Raw genomic sequence first — 18,139 nt, 5'->3', positions numbered from 1 at the left:
GAAAATCTGGAAAGGAGCAAGAGAGAAGTGATTTGTCACATACAAAGGATCCTCAATAAGATTATGAGCAGATTTCTCATCAGAAACTGTGGAGGTCAAAAAAGCAGTGGGCCAATATATTCAAAATGCTAAAAAAAAAAAAAAAAAAAAATCTGTCAGCCAAGAACCCTATATTTGAAAAAAACTGTCCTTAAAAAATGAGGGAGAATAATTACATAGCTATTATTTATGAAATAAGAGTATTTTATAATAAAATAACATGTATTTCACTAAAGAAATGTCTAGAATGCATTAATTACAAAATTTTTTTTTAAATTAGGGAGAAATTAACACATTCCCAGATAAACAAAAATCTGAGGGAGTTTGTTACCATTAGATCTGCTCTGCAAGAAATGCTAAAGAGAGTCCTGTAATTCAACATAAAGGAACACTAGACAGTAGCTAATAACCAAATGAGGAAATAAAAATATCTTTGCAAAGGTAAATACATGAACAATTATAAAACCTCGTATAATTATAACAATGGTATGCAACTCCACTTTTTGTTTCCTATATGATTTAAGAGACTATTACATTAAAAAAACAATCAGTCTAAAAGCTAGTAATATTGTAACTTTGGTTTGTACTCCACATTTTGTTTTTAACATATTTTAAAAGACAAATGCAATTAAAATAATTATTATTTTATGTTGTTGGGCAAAAGATGTATGAAGTAATTCTGTGGCATCAACAATTGAAAGGGGTGGTGATGGGGCTGTAAAGAGCAGAATTTTTCCTATGTTATTAAAGTTAAGCTGGTATAAATTCAAATTAGAGTGTTATAACTTTAGAATGCTAAATGTAATCTCCATAGTAACCATAAAGAAAATAGCTATAGAATATACACAAATGGAAATGAGAAAGAAATTTCAATGTTTCATTACCAGAAAATCAACTAAACAAAATGAAGAGAGTAACACAGGACATGAGGGACAAGAAGCTATAAAACATATGTAAAACAAATAGGAAAATGACAGAAATAATTACCTTCTTACTGGTAATTACTTTAAATATAAATGGATTAAACTCTTCAATCAAAAGACAAAGATTGACAGAATGTTTTTTTTTTAAAAAAAGAAGCAAACAAAAAAACAAACAAAAAAACCCAGGAACCAGTTATATGTTGTGTACAAGGTACTCACTTCAGATCCAGAGACACATGTCTGAAAAGGGATTAATATCCAAAATATATAGAGAATTCTTAAACCCATCAACAAAAAACAACCCAATTCAAAAATGGGCAAAGGTATTAGATAAACATTTCTCCAAATAAGATATACAAACGGCTAATAAGCAAATGAAAAGATGGTCAACATTAGGAAAATGCAAATGAAAACTACAATGAGATACCACATTACACCCATTAGGATGGCTACTATTTTTTTTTCATTTTTTAAAAATTTTTATTGGAGTATAGTTGACTTACAATGTTGTGTTAGTTTCTGCTGTACAGCAAAGTGAATCAATTATACATATCCAATAGGATGGCTACTATTAAAAAACAAACAAAACCAGAAAATAATTGTTGGTGAGAATGTGGAGAGATTGGAACTCTTGTGTGTTGTTGGTGGGAATGTAAAATGCTACAGCAGCTATGAAAACAGTATCCTAGTTTTTCAAAAAATTAAAATTATAATTACCATGTGATCCAGTAATTCTACATATGGGTATATAACACAAATAATTAAAAGCTGGGTCTCAAAGAGATATCTGTGCACCTATGTTCACAGCAGTGTTATCCACAATATGAGGAAGCAACCCAAATGTCCATTGACAGATAAACAGATAAGCAAAATGTGGGATATACATACAATGGAATATTTTTCAGCCTTAAAAAGGAAGGAAATAATGGTGTATCCTACAACATGGATGAACGGTGAGGATATTATATAAGTGACAGAAGTCAGTCATAAAAAGACAAATACTATATAATTCCACTTATATGAGGTACTTAAAAGCAGTCAAAATCATCGTGATAGAAAGTAGAATAGTGGTTTCCAGGGGCTGAGGAAGGAGGAAATGGGGAACGGTTGTTTAAAGAGTATAGAGTTATAGCTTCAAAATATGAAAACTGTTTTGGAAGTAGATGGTGAAGATGGTAGCACAACATTATGAATGTATCTGATACCACTAAACTGTACACTTAAATGGTTGAAATAGAAAATTTTATGTTATGTATATTTTACCACAATAAAAAATGGGTAAGAAGGTGTATTTATCATTGTATAATCTCTATTCTGAAAACTCAAATTAATTTTGGCAAAATAGATATAAAATGAAAATGTTCTTTAAAAATGGTATTAACAACCTTTAAATAATAGTTAACTTATTTGAAAATGGTAATAAAATGGCATGCATTATGTATTACATAAAGGTGGATCCTTTCAGACTTCCACAGAGCTCTGTCTTCTGTAATTTGTATCCTATAATATCTATAAATTCTTATATATGATTGTATGATTGTTTTGCTATTGCTTCCTTCTTTAATTTTTTTTACTTAATAATAAACTATGTTCATGTTTGATTATTTTGGACTAGCTCACTGGTGTTCAAGTACCTGTTATACAGCTAGCAGAGCATAAAATTATTATGGTTTTTTTGTCCCTTAATTGGCCAAAGCTGCAACATCTGTCATTTTTGTGAGAATCAGATTTCAGTTTCAAAGGCAGCATGAACAGTCTGGCACAACCACATCAGTATCTCTTTGGTTTAATCTTCTTGCCCATCCTCCCTCTTTTCACTAATCACTTTCCCCCCTTCAAATCTCCTTCTCTTCACAAAGCTTCCTTTTGCCTTATGGGACCCACTACTGAATCTTTTCTGGCTATTGATTCTGCAGAGTGTGCCACCTCAGTAATGCTAGGTCATTCATAACTACATGTAGAATTTTTATATCCCTCCTCCATCATTTCTCCCTTTGCCAAAGAGTAAAATTTCTATCAAGTAGCCACAATAACATGCTATGAACTAGAATTTAATCAGTAATAAGAGTATTAATGATCATTAAAAAGGATGTAATAGTAGGAACCACACAGAATTTTTCTGGTTCTGTGTGTTTTGTTTTTGTTTGTTTGTTTTTTTACATTTCAGTCTCTGTGGATTCCTTCTGGGATACTCCTTCTGGAGTTAAATCTGCCCAAATAGATAAGCTCTGCTGTGAATTAAAAAAAATAAAAGCAAGGTATTATAGAAGTGTGAACATAAAATTTGTTCCCTGCTTGATAAAATCCTTTAGAATATTGTAATGTTAGTATTATTTTTCTCCCCTTTTCTTTTATCAAGTGGGAAGGCAGTTTCACTTTCTGCTATTATAGCACCATACCCTCTAGTCACATTGACACTAAAATAACAAAAACAGACACCATACCCTTTCTTTTGTCTCCATCCTTTGACAAAGTTTGACAATAAGCATAATTTCTAACTAAAAGAAAATAGAAGGAATAACTCCCTATTTGTTCATTTCTGCTTTTTCTGAGATTACACAGCAGCATGGGCAAAGTTGACTACACTATTAAGTAAAATCTGGCACAAAAGTTTTACTGTTTAGTATCAAAAATGTATGAAGTTTTTTCCAAATATATGAAAAGGAAAAAAAGTAATTTTGGATTAGTGTAACTAGCTTCACCCAAAAAACTCTGCTACCATAACAACTTCATTATTTATTCACTTAATGTGATTTAATAGTCAAGGCAAATGATTTTTCTGAGGTGTAATTCCTTTATTTATACTTTGGGGAGTGTAAATAAAAAAATAAAGTAAAATATGTGAAAGTCTATAATGCAGATACTATAAAATTTAGTTGTAAAAATCAAGCAGCCCACATAGAAATCAATACATAAAATTGATTGAAAAATAACAAGAAAATAACTTAGTATTCATTATGGTGAAATAATGGCAAATTAGCTTTTTGCACGTCAATTCCCAATTGATAACTATGAAATACAAAAAGCATGCCTTTGAAGACATGAGGTACACCAAAACATCCACAGCTTGAGGGGTGAGAATCACAAAAAGATGAGAAGAATATTGAAACAGATCCAAACTATTCAGTGTTTTCCCCACAAGACATTTAATATTTTTGAAAGTAGCAACCAAAGGAGAAGTTAATAATGAAGTACAAAGTGATGGCTGTACCTAGTAAAAATTGGTTAACTTTCCAAAATCTCATGGAGCAGGAGGACAAAATTTGAGTTTCTGGGCTATAAGTCAGCCAAGATCTGAAGGGCTAATATGTTAGAGTGAAAGAAAGTATTTACTTTAAAGTGAGCCCATATGACAAGCCCACAGCCAACGTCATTCTCAATGGTGAAAAACTGAAACCATTTCCTCTAAGATCAGGAACAAGACAAGGTTGCCCACTCTCACCACAATTATTCAACATAGTTTTGGAAGTTTTAGCCACAGCAATCAGAGAAGAGAAAGAAATAAAAGGAATCTCAATCCGAAAAGAAAAAGTAAAACTGTCACTGTTTGCAGATGACATGATACTATACATAGAGAATCCTAAAGATGCCACCAGAACACTAGTAGAGCTAATCAATGAATTTGGTAAAGTACCAGGGTACAAAATTAATGCACAGAATTCTCTTGCTTTCCTATACACTAATGATGAAAAATCTGAAAGAGAAATTAAGGAAACACTCCAATTTACCATTGCAACAAAAAGAATAAAATACGTAGGAATAAACCTACCTAGGGAGATAAAAGACCTGTATGCAGAAAACTATAAGACACTGATGAAAGAAATTAAAGGTGATACAAACAGATGGAGAGATATACCATGTTCTTGGATTGGAAGAATCAATACTGTGAAAATGACTATACTACCCAAAGCAATCTACAGTCAATGCAATCCCTATCAAACTACCAATGGCATTTTTCACAGAACTAGAACAAAAAATTTCACAATTTGTATGGAAACACAAAAGACTCCAAATAGTCAAAGCAATCTTGAGAAAGAAAAACGGAGTTGGAGGAATCAGCCTCCTGGACTTCAGACTATACTATAAAGCTACAGTAATCAAGACAGTATGGTACTGGCACAAAAACAGAAATATAGATCTATGGAACAGGATAGAAAATTCAGAGATAAACCCAGGCACATATGGTCAACTTATCTTTGATAAAGGAGGCAGGAATATACAATGGAGAAAAGACAGCCTCTTCAATAAGTGGTGCTGGGAACACTGGACAGCTACATGTAAAAGAATGAAATTAGAACACTCCCCAACACCATACACAAAAATAAACTCAAAATGGATTAAAGACCTAAATGTAAGGCCAGACACTATAAAACTCTTAGAAGAAAACATAGGCAGAACACTCTATGACATAAATCACAGCAAGATCCTTTTTGACCCACCTCCTAGAGAAATGGAAATAAAAACAAAAATAAACAAATGGGACCTAATGAAATTTAAAAGTTTTTGCACAGCAAAGGAAACCATAAACAAGATGAAAAGACAACCCTCAGAATGGGAGAAAATATTTGCAAACAAAGCAACTGACAAAGGATTAATCTCCAAAATATACAAGCAGCTCATGCAGCTCAATATCCAAAAAACAAACAACCCAATCCAAAAATGGGCAGAAGACCTAAACAGACATTTCTCCAAAGAAGATATATGGATTGCCAACAAACACATGAAAGGATGCTCAACAGCACTAATCATTAGAGAAATGTAAATCGAAACCACAATGAGGTATCACTTCACACCCGTCAGAATGGCCATCATCAATATATCTACAAACAATAAATGCTGGAGAAGGTGTGGAGAAAAGGGAGGCCTCTTGCACTATTGGTGGGAATGTAAATTGATACAGCCACTATGGAAAACAGTATGGAGGTTTCTTAAAAAACTGAAAACAGAACTATGATATGACCCAGCAATCCCACTACTGAGCATACAACCTGAGAAAACCATAATTCAAAAAGAGACATGTACCCCAATGTTCATAGCAGCACTATTTACAATAGCCAGGACATGGAAGCAACCTAAGTGTCCATCAACAGATGAATGGATAAAGAAGATGTGGTGCATGTATACAATGGAATATTAATCAGCTATGAAAAGAAACGAAACTGAGTTATTTGTAGTGAGGTGGATTGACCTAGAGTCTGTCATACAGAGTGAAGTAAGTCAGAAAGAGAAAAACAAATACCATATGCTAACACATATATATGGAATCTAAAAATATTGGTTCTGAAGAACCTAGGGGCAGGACAGGAATAAAGATGCAGACATAGAGAATGGACTTGAGGACATGGGAAGGTGGAAGGGTAAGCTGGGAAGAAGTAAGAGAGTAGCACTGACATATATACAAAAGTAAAATGTAAAGTGTATTATTTTACCAAATGTAAAATAGATAGCTAGTGGGAAGCAGCTGCAACGCAAAGGGAGATCAGCTCGGTGTTTTGTGACCACCTAGAGGGGTGGGATAGTGAGGTTGGGAGGGAGACGCAAGAGGGAGGAGATATGGGGATATATTTATACATATAGCTGATTCACTTTGTTATACAACAGAAACTAACAGAACAGTGTAAAGCAATTATATTCCAATAAAGATGTTAAAAAAATTACCTGTAATACAATAGCTTCCAATGCTAATTTGTTTAAAAATGCATTTTCTCTATAAATAAAAGCTCATTCTCAATATAAAATTTGAATTGTTATATACATTAACTATTTTGATATTAAGAGAATGTTTGTTCATGTGGTACCAAAAGCACATTAGAGTTCAATCGCCAAAGAGAGTAAAAATGGGACCTTCTTAAGGACAATGATACAGTTCTTACTTTACTTTCTGCTGGCCTCACAAATCTCATAACCTCCCATGACCCTTTCATAAGATAAGTCAAATGAGTATCAACCCATGTTTTTTTAACCTTAGAATACTTTGCTATTTATTTTAATTGAATGTCGAGACTCTTCTCATAGCATTGACGTTATTGATTCAATAATTGACAGAAATCATCACTGGACAATTGTTACTGTTGCTGCCAAAGATGTGGAAAAAACCAAGCAATCCTTAATTTGCATATTGCAGTCATAATTTAGTTTGTGCCTTCAAGTATACAAGATTCTTCTCATCTACATGTTTTGCTTGACCTTACAAGTGACTAAAAAATAATGAGAGTAGTAACAAACTTGTATTTCCCAAAAGATTTCCAAAGCTTTAACTGTTCTTTGTGGAATTCCCAAAGATTATTTCATGAGCCTCTGCTGTATCTTCTAGGAATTCTTGACCAAGATAAACCCTAAAGAAACTGTCATGAATTTGAATGGCTGTTCTATGTAAAAGATATGCAAATCAAAGCATTACCAAAATGCATTAAGTGCTCCACTGCCAAACTTCATGAATCAAAGATGGGCTGAGTCACACTGAATTCTATTTCATAATGCTGTGGTTTATTTACTCCCTTAAAAAAACACAAACTATTTTAAAAATCATTTAGTTTACAGATCCTCAAAAACATTGGTCTGAAAAAGAGTAGTGTTATTTTCCAAGTAATATACAATTTTGAGAGGGGAAGAACAAACACCCAGATAAGTGATTTACTTACTTAAGGCCAACTCATGCCTTAATGCTGAAGAAGGAAACAGCATCTTGGTTTGATACCGTACTGGGTTCACTTGAGCTGATTATATGGAAATGGCAGGACAGGAAAATGAAGAAAAGAAAGGTGAGTTTTCATTTCAAGCTCCAATGACACTTTGCTGAGATGTTATGCTAAGCATTTTTAGACATGTAGTTAAACCATTTAAAGTTAATCTAGGATCCTAGGAGTAGCCATTTTTTGAGATTATGTGACAGGTATCAGAGGGATAGTAGCCAGGAAAAATAAAGGCTAATAATACATTTTTATTTCATGGTGATTAAAAAAATAATAGAAATGAAAAGAAGAGTTCATAATAATGAGTCAAATGTTTTGCGTCTTTTGTAGTTCTCAGTTTATATCCATATTAAGATAAGAGCATGCCACTTTAGAACTAGGTATATATTATTAGACGTTGTCAAGCTCAACTTTCTTATTTCATAAAATACTGCATCTGGTATTTCAAGAAAGGTTTATGAAACGCCTTCACTACCCATAATATGGTATAAAAAATTCTGTATTAGAAAGATTTCTGTTTTGGTGTTGATATATTAAAATAGCAACTTTCCTAAAAAAATTAAATAAATAAATAAATAAATAAATAAATAAATAAATAAATAAAGTGAGCCTGACAGTTGAAAGCACTTTTAAAATCAAGGCATTTACTGATTTCTAAGTGGTGCTGCTATGATAGACTTAACACCAGAGAAAGGGATAGTAAATAGGTTAGGAAGCTGATGAGAGCTTTCAGGAATTTCACAGTGATGTGGAAAAAAAAGTGTGTTTCAGAGGCCACCATGTATTAGTGATCTTGATAAACACTTTTACACACACATACACACACAAGCCCACATAAGAGCAAACTGGAAATAGGCTAGGCCTTACAAAAGACTGAATAACAGCTTTAACCAAACTCAGTCTCAATGTTAAACTAATCTGCTCCTGTTCTAAGAATATGACATATTTTTAAGAGGAAGTTAACTATATTTGAAGGACCAATTTATTTCTAATTTATTTTCATATAAAGTGGCCAGAATGATTTTTTTTAAAGACTGGGATGTCAGAAGACAAAATCAAATAAGTAAAATTGGAACAAACAAACAAATAGTAAAATCTAACATAGAGATGATCCTAAAATTGCAGTTATCAGAGGAAAAAAATAGAAAACAAGAGGGATATTTTAACTCAAAAAGGTGAAAACTATAAAATAACAATTAAACTGAAATTATAGAACTGAAGACTCCAACAACTGGCATTCAGAAAACACTAGAAGACTTAACAGCAAATTAGGCATAAAAGAAGGGACAGCCTTAACAGCAAATTAGGCATAAAAAGAAAAGATCCTTTTTCTGAATCAAAAGAAAATACCCAGATGCAAAATACCAGATGTACAGAATAAAGTTCAAAATGGACTTGCAAGACCAAAATATATATAACAAAACATACTGAAAAGTTCTGACGTAAGTGTACATGGAGACCCAAAGGAGGAAAGGAAATATGAGGAATAGACACTATTAGAAGATATGCTGACCAAAAATTTTCTAAACTGGTGAAAGATAAAAACACTCAAATTTAGGAGTTCTACAAACACCAGGTGGGATAAACCTAAAGAAAGCCACTGTTAGAACAATCAGAAGAAAAAGAATATTGTATTATCAGAAATGAAGAGAGACATCACATACTGATAAAAGGGTCAGTTCTTCAGAAAGACATAACAATCCTAATTGTGTGTATATCTAACAATAGAGCCTCAAAGCACGAGACAAAAATTGATAGATCCAAAAGGAAAAATATATATATATCTACAACTATAGTTAGAAACTGCAATACTTCTTTCTCAGTAATTGACAGACTAAGTGAGCAGAAAACCAGTAAGGATGTAGATGACCTGAATAACATTATTAACTAACTTGAAGTAATTCACATTTTTGGAGCACTCGACTCAACAACAGTTGAACATACATTCTTTCCAAGTGCTCAAGGACACACGCATAACATTCTACTGAAACTCTGATCTGCTCCCAAAATGAGCCAATGAAGCACATTTTCCCAAGGACACAATCTATTGTATAGAATTCAACAAACTAACGTCTTCACAATACTCTTCCAGATAGGTGGAAGAGTATATTAAAAGTAGAAACGGGCAAACGAGATTACAAGAAGTGGTATGATGTATAATGAAGGCTATTGATAGAGATTTCCAGTTTCACTTGGATATGATTTTTTTAAATGAAGCCTCTACTGTGATCAGATCAGCCAGAAAAGAAGATGCAATAGAGCTTGGACAGGTTAGAGATGAGGAAGTTCAAGTATTGGGAATCCAGAAAAGAGCTTATATTAATCAAAAAACGGTTCTGGTTTTCATTTTTGCAGTAGATAGGAAAACAAGTAAAACCTCATAATTTGGTAAAGGCAAACACAAAAGTTTACAATGAATGCGAGAATCAAGAAGAGTGAATAGAGTTGGAGATTCAGTAGTTAACAAACTAGATGACCAGCAAAATAATGGAGATTTTAGTGGAGACAGAGGAAGCTTTCAGAAAAAAGTGAAAAGGTTAAGGTACTTGTATCAGCTACCCAGACCACTTGAATTAGTAGAAGAGTCTGAAACTCTTACAAGAACAGACTCTTTCACTATCACTTCAAGTCTAAAATTCAATCTCAGAATATGTGCTGCTGAAAAATCATCCACAGACAAGACAAAAATTTTCTAGATTTAAAAGTTTTATTCAGGTACATCCAGTCTTCTCTTTCCCAGTCTCACTCATCTCAATGAATTGAATGTGTTTTGATGATAGAATGATGGTTTTCCTGGTAGAAAGCCTAAGAAAGAATAGTATTTTGTCAAAGTAATGTATACACAATTATATATATATATATAAAATGATACAAATATATATATAAAATATATGTAAAAATGATCACATGAGTGAGTGCACATTCACAATATTCAGCACTACAAATACAGGAAAAATGACTTACTCTTTTATTCAATAAGATATTTTTATCTTATAATTATTTGCTTTGATAAGGTGTACCATTTATTTCTGGTATTCAAGGAAGTATTTAAGAACAGGCGAGTAAGGAATGGCTTATTTTCTCAAACATTGTTAATGTTAAGTATTACTTTCAATGAGTCTCATTGTTAAATATTATAGAATTCTAAAGGGTCATAAAGTACATAATTTTAGGTATTAAAAAGGCTGCCAAAACGCTGCTTCTTTGCTAATTTACAGCTTTCTGGAAAAAGGTTCAGCAATGAGTCATGATTCTATTCCTGGAGGGTCATTATCTGCCTTCTCTCTTGCTCCACAGCTAGATTCTGGCTCTAACAGCATCATACATGTACTCATCTGCTCAGTACTATAAGACTTCATAAATAGTTTCACAACTACTGTGTGCATACAGCTACAAAAGCAAACCTACTGAACTTCCATTTCCACTTAGGATAATAGAGCTTTAATAACAATAATAAAGTTTTAAATAATGTTGCTTTCCCAAAAACAATGAAAAAATCCAGATACACTAAAAATCATAACTTTCATTAAACCCATTAGAGAGGTGAGGGTACAAAACAACCAAATAACCTGAGTTTCAAAGAGGCACAAGTCCAAAAGAGTCAGAATGCACGAACTTTATTGCCTATAGTAAAGCACTGGCAGAAGAAGCACGATCCACTATTTAAATAGATGAGAAGTCAACAAAATTTTAATAAAAGGCTAAATAGAGGATTGAACGTCATTCTGGAATAGGTAGGGGACACAGACCTAAATGGAGTTGTTACTCTCCCCAAAGCCTTTTCATACACACCTCTACTTGAGTGTTTATAAAAAAGATTGGTGGCAGGAGAGAAAACTAAAAAGAGCCCCTAGCTCTTGATAATGGCAAGCATGTAGGATGTGACCGGTGGTTGTGGGAGCACAGGCATATCACAGGACTCACTTCCTCACACTCTTGTAAGAGCCTTAAATGACAGAGAGAGAGATAGCATGGCTGTTCCCTGTGCAAAGGCAATGACATTTTGGGATTAGGGGGAAAGTAGGAAAAATAAAGCCTCTTTTTCCTGAAGGAGAAGTAGAAAATCATCTTAGACTCAAAATACTCTATGGCTACCGATCATAGGTCTTATTCTACTGAGAGAGTATAAGAAAACTCCTTAACCAACACCAATTACAAATATAAAGCAAAGTTTGGTTATCATTCCAAGGGGCAAAAACACTGAGAAAGCTCATAATTTTGGCTCAGGTGCAAAGGACCTCCTTCAGACTGAAGCTGGACCAGAACAACACCCCCTTACCCCTCACATGACTCTAACAGAGAAGTCTAAGGATGAGGAGGGGCAGGAGCATGGAGAGAGTCCACCTTTGAAGTGCCCATAGACAAAGTGGGCTAAAAGTTGATGGTAGAGAACTAAAACTGAGAGAAACTCCTCTCTGACACCAAAATCTCTACCCTACACATAAGGAGATGGAAACCCACCACTGGAGGAATCTGATGATTGGGATTACTGATATTAACTAAAGTCATAGTAAAAACAAAACCCAAATAAACTTCATTCCCTTGCCTAGACTATCTCAACTCCCACTTTAATGTTCTGAGAGAAAAGGCATGTTTATTTCAAGATGCAGATACTATTTACTTTAGAATTTACTGTTTTACACATAATGTTCAGCACTTGATTAAAAAATAACATAATTTTTGTGATATAAACAAGAAAATAAGGGAAAAGTACCTCAACACATTGTGAAGAAACAAAGGAATCAAAAGAACCTGACTCAGAGTTGAACCATAACCCACTACATAACAATGTTAAAAGAGCTATATTTATTATGTTAAATGACCTAATGGAAAAGGTGGGTGACATGCATGAATAGATGCAGAGAAATGCAAAGAATAAGAATTAAATGGAAAAGCCTAGGGAAAGAAAAAAAACCCTCCAATATTAGAAAATGAAAGTCTTTTTACTGAATCAGTAGTAGACTCAAAATGGCCCTCTGGATTCTCCATTAGGGTCTCAAGATTGCTGCACTTCTTTTGTGATGGCTCAAAGGGAGAGTGTCCCATGAGTCCCAGGCTGAAACTGCAGGACTTCCTATTACCTAGTCTCCACTATATTCTATTAATCTAACAAGTCACTAAATTCACTCTAGATTCTAGGAGAGGGAAAATAAACTTGTAAATGCCACCCCAATGGGAAGAGTAGCAAAGAATTTTTAGTTTTGTTAAATCTCTCATTATATATACCCCATTCTCCTAATCCACATTTGTTGTTAAAACTAATCAGGGGCATTACAATTTAAAATATTCAAATATAAGTAACTTTAGAGATGAAAGCCTGTAAATTTTATAAGCAGAAAGAAAAGGTAAGTAGGAGAAAATAACATTTCCATTGTTTCCTATCTCTAATTTATACTCTAATGGAAAACAATATACCATGCTAAGGACCTGTTTTACTTAGTACCTAACTAAAATTTTTAACTTATTTTCTGACATTTAACTCCAAGTTATTTACTTTACACTACAATTTCTTGATTAATTTTTTTTTTAGAATAAAAGGTTATTAATCTTAAAAACATATATGCTTTATTTTTTTATATTATCCAAGGCTTTTCACATATAATCTTATCTTTTATCTCCATTATGCTACAACAAAAGGTGAAATGAAAGCAAATTCAAGCAACAAATTATTTCATTTCTTTTGTGACAAAACCTAATCTAACTGATTTTATTCCCTTTGGATTTAATGAACTATTTGAACAGGTTTGTTCTGTAGGATGGCCTTGTTGGAATGAAACGTTAAGAGAAATGTTTGAGTTTTAAACAGTTGAAGCAGTTATATTAGAATCTTCCAGAATAAGCCTATCTATAGCACTTTATGCTTTTATATTTAAACTCTCTTCTTTTTACTGCCAATAAAAACAGAAATGTTGAGAAGACAGAGTGTGATCCTATAAGCCAAATGTTGACATAAATGACATTTTACTTTGATTCTATCCTTATTAATTAAATGGTTTATCTCAAAAGTCATGAAGAAGCACTGTGATTCATATTTACGACTGATTCTGAATCTACAGAAATGAAATAACTTTGCCATTTTGTACAGATTTAGAAGTAAAAAATAATTCTGAGTAATTTTTTAAATTATGATATATAGAACATTTTGTTTGTTGCTTTAAAATGTATTCTAATTTGACAAAGAATAAAAAAAGAATCCAGTGAATCAATTTGATCATTTTGAATATTTTAATCAGAAATGTCATCTAAAGCAGTTAGAAATATCATTTATTTATCAAACTTAGAAATATTTGTCCTTTAATTTGGGCCTTTTTGATATTGGATACACTGAAAACTTTAAACATAGCTTTTGGTTGCTTAGGAAAGCAATTGTTTGTCTTTATTCATTTAGTAAGCTTGTCATAAATTGTCACATGAGTAAAATTTGGTTTGTATTGGTCTGACATACTGCACTTCTGGTTAGCAATCATAGAAAGCTATACTCAAAAACCCTAAGATGAAGTTTAGTAATACTCAGTACCTTTTCCAGTGATGGGATATGGTGCTGGCCTATAATTCATGTTGTAGTGTTACTATCTAAAACGTGTCTAGGCTCTTTGATCAAAAAAATATCTTCTAAAATGTATATAAGGTGTTTCCAGGTCTTTGCACTGAAACATACTCTGAACCTGTCCACATGTATATTTTTCGGTCATCATTTGCACTTTTCTACCTTAGTTTACTTTATTTCAGAATTTCAAACATCAGTTTCTAGAACATACTCTGAAGAGTATTTTTGTAAGGAAAATCCTATCATCTTCAGAAAATCACAAGAAAGTCAAGGTTTAAGAAAAAGTTTAATGTTAACAAATGAATAGGTATATCCTGTGACTTCAGTTTAAATTATAGCATGTGCAGTCTTTGTTAATGTCCTTTTATATTTAAATCAAAGCATTTATTTCACATACAAAATTAGAAATGTTAATTACTAACACATTAAAGAGAAATAAAATGTAATTATTTCTTGCCCAACTGCACAAAGGTTTGTTAAATGAAAAGTCCTATTAATTTAAAAGCAATTACAAGTTATGAGTAATCTTAATAGTTACAATATTATTGAGGATAAACTGCTTAAACCTTTAATTAAAAGTTGAATCATCATTAAAACTATGTAATTTGGAAAGGAAAGGGTCTTGAGTTCAAACAGTTTCCTAATTCAATACTAAATCTAGTTAAAATTTAGTTACACTACAGTAACTTTCACAACCCTGATTTTGAACTAACAGTTTGAGAGATGCTTACCTGGTATACTTTTCTCTACTTTCATACTAAAATATAACATGCCAAAAATTGTTTTTATCTAATGGCCGACATCAGTGACATCCATGAACTTTGATCTTTTAAAACAGCCATTTCCAAACCATAAACCCATTCAAACTAGACACATTTCCCCATTCTTAATGGATTCTTCTATGACTTAGTATGCTGTCTTTGGACAGGTTGCTAATCAAGAAGAAACAATCATACATAGGGAAATTAACCCATGAAAAGACCAGCAATTACGATGCAGTAGCATATTAAAAATGAATGCAGCATCAGTCAGAACGTCAAAGCAAATCCACTGAACTAGGGCTCTGTGTGGGTATATGTATGTATGTATACTTATACTGGGAAACACAGAAAACATAAAACAGCTTGCAGAAAATATGCTGCCCCTTAGCTTTAAATTTTACACTAACAGCAGCCAGGAAAGAGAATCAGTTAATCATAATGGAAGTATCATTCATAGACATCTGCCCACTTTGAAGAGAAACCAACACACTTTTATAAGAAAATAGTGTCTTTGTAATTACTACACACAAACACACACACACACAAATGCCCACACACGTGCAGAAAACTTTTTTCATTCTTCATTCCATGAGAATTAATTATAACATTTGGCTCAAAAGAAATAAAAATGAAGTGGAAGTATACATTCCAGCATGGGGCTTTCTACTGTCTCTGAGAAGGTATTTTACTGGGAAGTGTGCACAATTATGTCCTTTTTGAGAAAGAGTAGAATTGTCGTTGAAATGTATAGGTTTAGATGCTTGCAATATTCAAGGTAAACAACCACTTAAGTGTCCATATGTGACTGCCTTTTCCCTTTAACAGTGTTTCAGCAATTAGGGATGTTTAAATGATCCAGTAACTACCACCTCTCACATCCAGAACTAAAAGCAAGACTTAATATCATTAATGAAAAATTCAGCATATTCAAGCAATTGAGTGAGAACCAGGCCCTATATATATCCACAAACATCTCCATATCTTGGTTTTAGATGGCTGTTTTTTTCATGCATTACTGGGATAATAATTTGTTGTTCTAGTCACAAATTTGTTCTTGACCTCTGAAAATTCTTACTATAAGAATTTATAGAATTCTTACTTCAGAAATCTATATGAAGATTTTTTTAGTCTATTAAAGGTTTTAAGGAGAAAGATACAGCTGAGTAAACTAAATGATGGCAAATTCCAAACCAAAAAAAAAATGAATAGTACTTTCAAATGTTATTTGTAACTGATTATATTAGAAATTGGAATGAAGATCTCTATTGATGCAACTTGTAAGTGATAATTATATTAAAAATTTAACCATAAGGGTCATTTTAACTTCTAATATAAGGAAAGTAGTTATACTTATTCCTAGTTCGCTTTTTGTTCTCAATCTCAGTCCATCTTGGTTTTGAATTCTATGAGGAAGGCAGGCAGTGAAAACAAAAAACCAAACCACCAACCAACCAAAGTGAAGTGGTGCACAGCCAGTGTTTCTGTGAGGTTTCCTGAAGGGTAGGAAGGTATATATAGAAGCTAGGTATGGAGGCTGAAGAAAACAGAGGTTCTGGAATGCTCCTGCTACAGAAGAGTAATTTATGAACATATGGCTTTCAGGTAGTCCATAACCTTTGAATCTGAGTATGGTATCACCAAAAGTTTCTTTAAATTAGCCTCTTGCTAAATCCATGAACAGATTATATTATATAATAGGCCCTCTGATAGGAGCTTTATAAGAGATAAACAATGTAAGAAAGAGCCTTGAATTTTCAAAAATGAAGGACAACCAAGTGGTAAATAGAAAAGACAAATTTTTGTTCTCAGGTATTTAAAGAAATAGGTACAACTGTTACAGCAAAAATGATAGCATTACCTATTTTTTCAATACATGGTATGTAATACTTATAGAAACAATAAATTAAAGATTGGAAACAATAAATTAAAGAAGGGATAAATGAGCTTACAAAGTTGGCGTTTTCTGGATTTTACACAAAGTGATACGATATTAACATTATGTAGACATGAAAGGAGAGATCTATATATTAAAAATGAGTTTAAAATGCAAAGAAATGTATACAAAAAGTCAGTAAGTAAATGAAGTAAAAATATAAAAAAAGAAAAAAAAAGAAAGAAAAAATAAAAAAATTAATTTAAATATTCTGAAAGAAGTCAAGAAAGGAAAACAACACCACAATGCAAAGACAAACAAAATAATTATACAAAACAATAACAAAATCGTAGAGTTAAATGAATATTGATAATTATATGAAATATTAATGCTGTAAACAGTTCAAACAAAAAGCAGAGATTGACAAATTTGAACTAAGCGATCATGAAAATACAACATATCAAACTTTGTGGGGTGAAGCTGAAACAGGGCTTAAAGGGAAATGTGTAGCTTTAAATGCATGTTTTAAAAGAGGAAAAATATCTAAAATTAATGACCTAAGCCTCCACCTTACAAAGAAAAGAAAAGTATGGCCAGGTAAACCTGAACAAGTTTAAAGAAGGAAATAAATTTAAGAAAAGATATTAATAAAATAAAAAACAGAAAGACAATAGAGGACATAAACAACACCAGGTTTATATATATACATCTTGGTTCTTTGAAATCACAAAAAAAATTGATTGATTAGCAAAAAAGGAGAGAACACAAATCAATATCAGCACCAATAAAATAGGTGTTTTCACCATAGATCCTATAAATTTTAAAATAATAATAAAAGAACAAAATACATAATTTTCTGCCAACAAATTTAATAAATTAGATAAAATGAATAAGTTTCTTGAGAAATACAATTTAAGAAAATTGACACATGAGGAAATGGAAATTCTGAAGACCCCTATGTCTATTATGGAAATTGAATGTGCTATCAACATTTCTCCAAAATAAATCTCTAAGTCAATATTTTATTACTGGTCAATGTTATCAAAGAATAAATAACACCACTCTTACAAAAAATGTTTTAGAAAACAGAGGGAGAAAAATCACTTTTACAGCTCATTTTATTAGGCAAGCATCACCCTAACCCCACAATTTGACAAGGATATTACAAAACAGAAAGAGCATGGGAATATAGATGTGAAACAATTTTACATCTTTTTTCAGGAATATAGAACAAGTAGGAACTATCATAGCAATGCAAGCTTTATTTACTATGTCAAATGCATCAGCAAGCATCAACATATTAA

This window comes from Balaenoptera musculus, chromosome 6 (assembly GCF_009873245.2).
Source record: "Balaenoptera musculus isolate JJ_BM4_2016_0621 chromosome 6, mBalMus1.pri.v3, whole genome shotgun sequence".
NCBI lineage: Eukaryota > Metazoa > Chordata > Mammalia > Artiodactyla > Balaenopteridae > Balaenoptera > Balaenoptera musculus.
Note: the sequence above shows the minus strand (reverse complement) of the source record.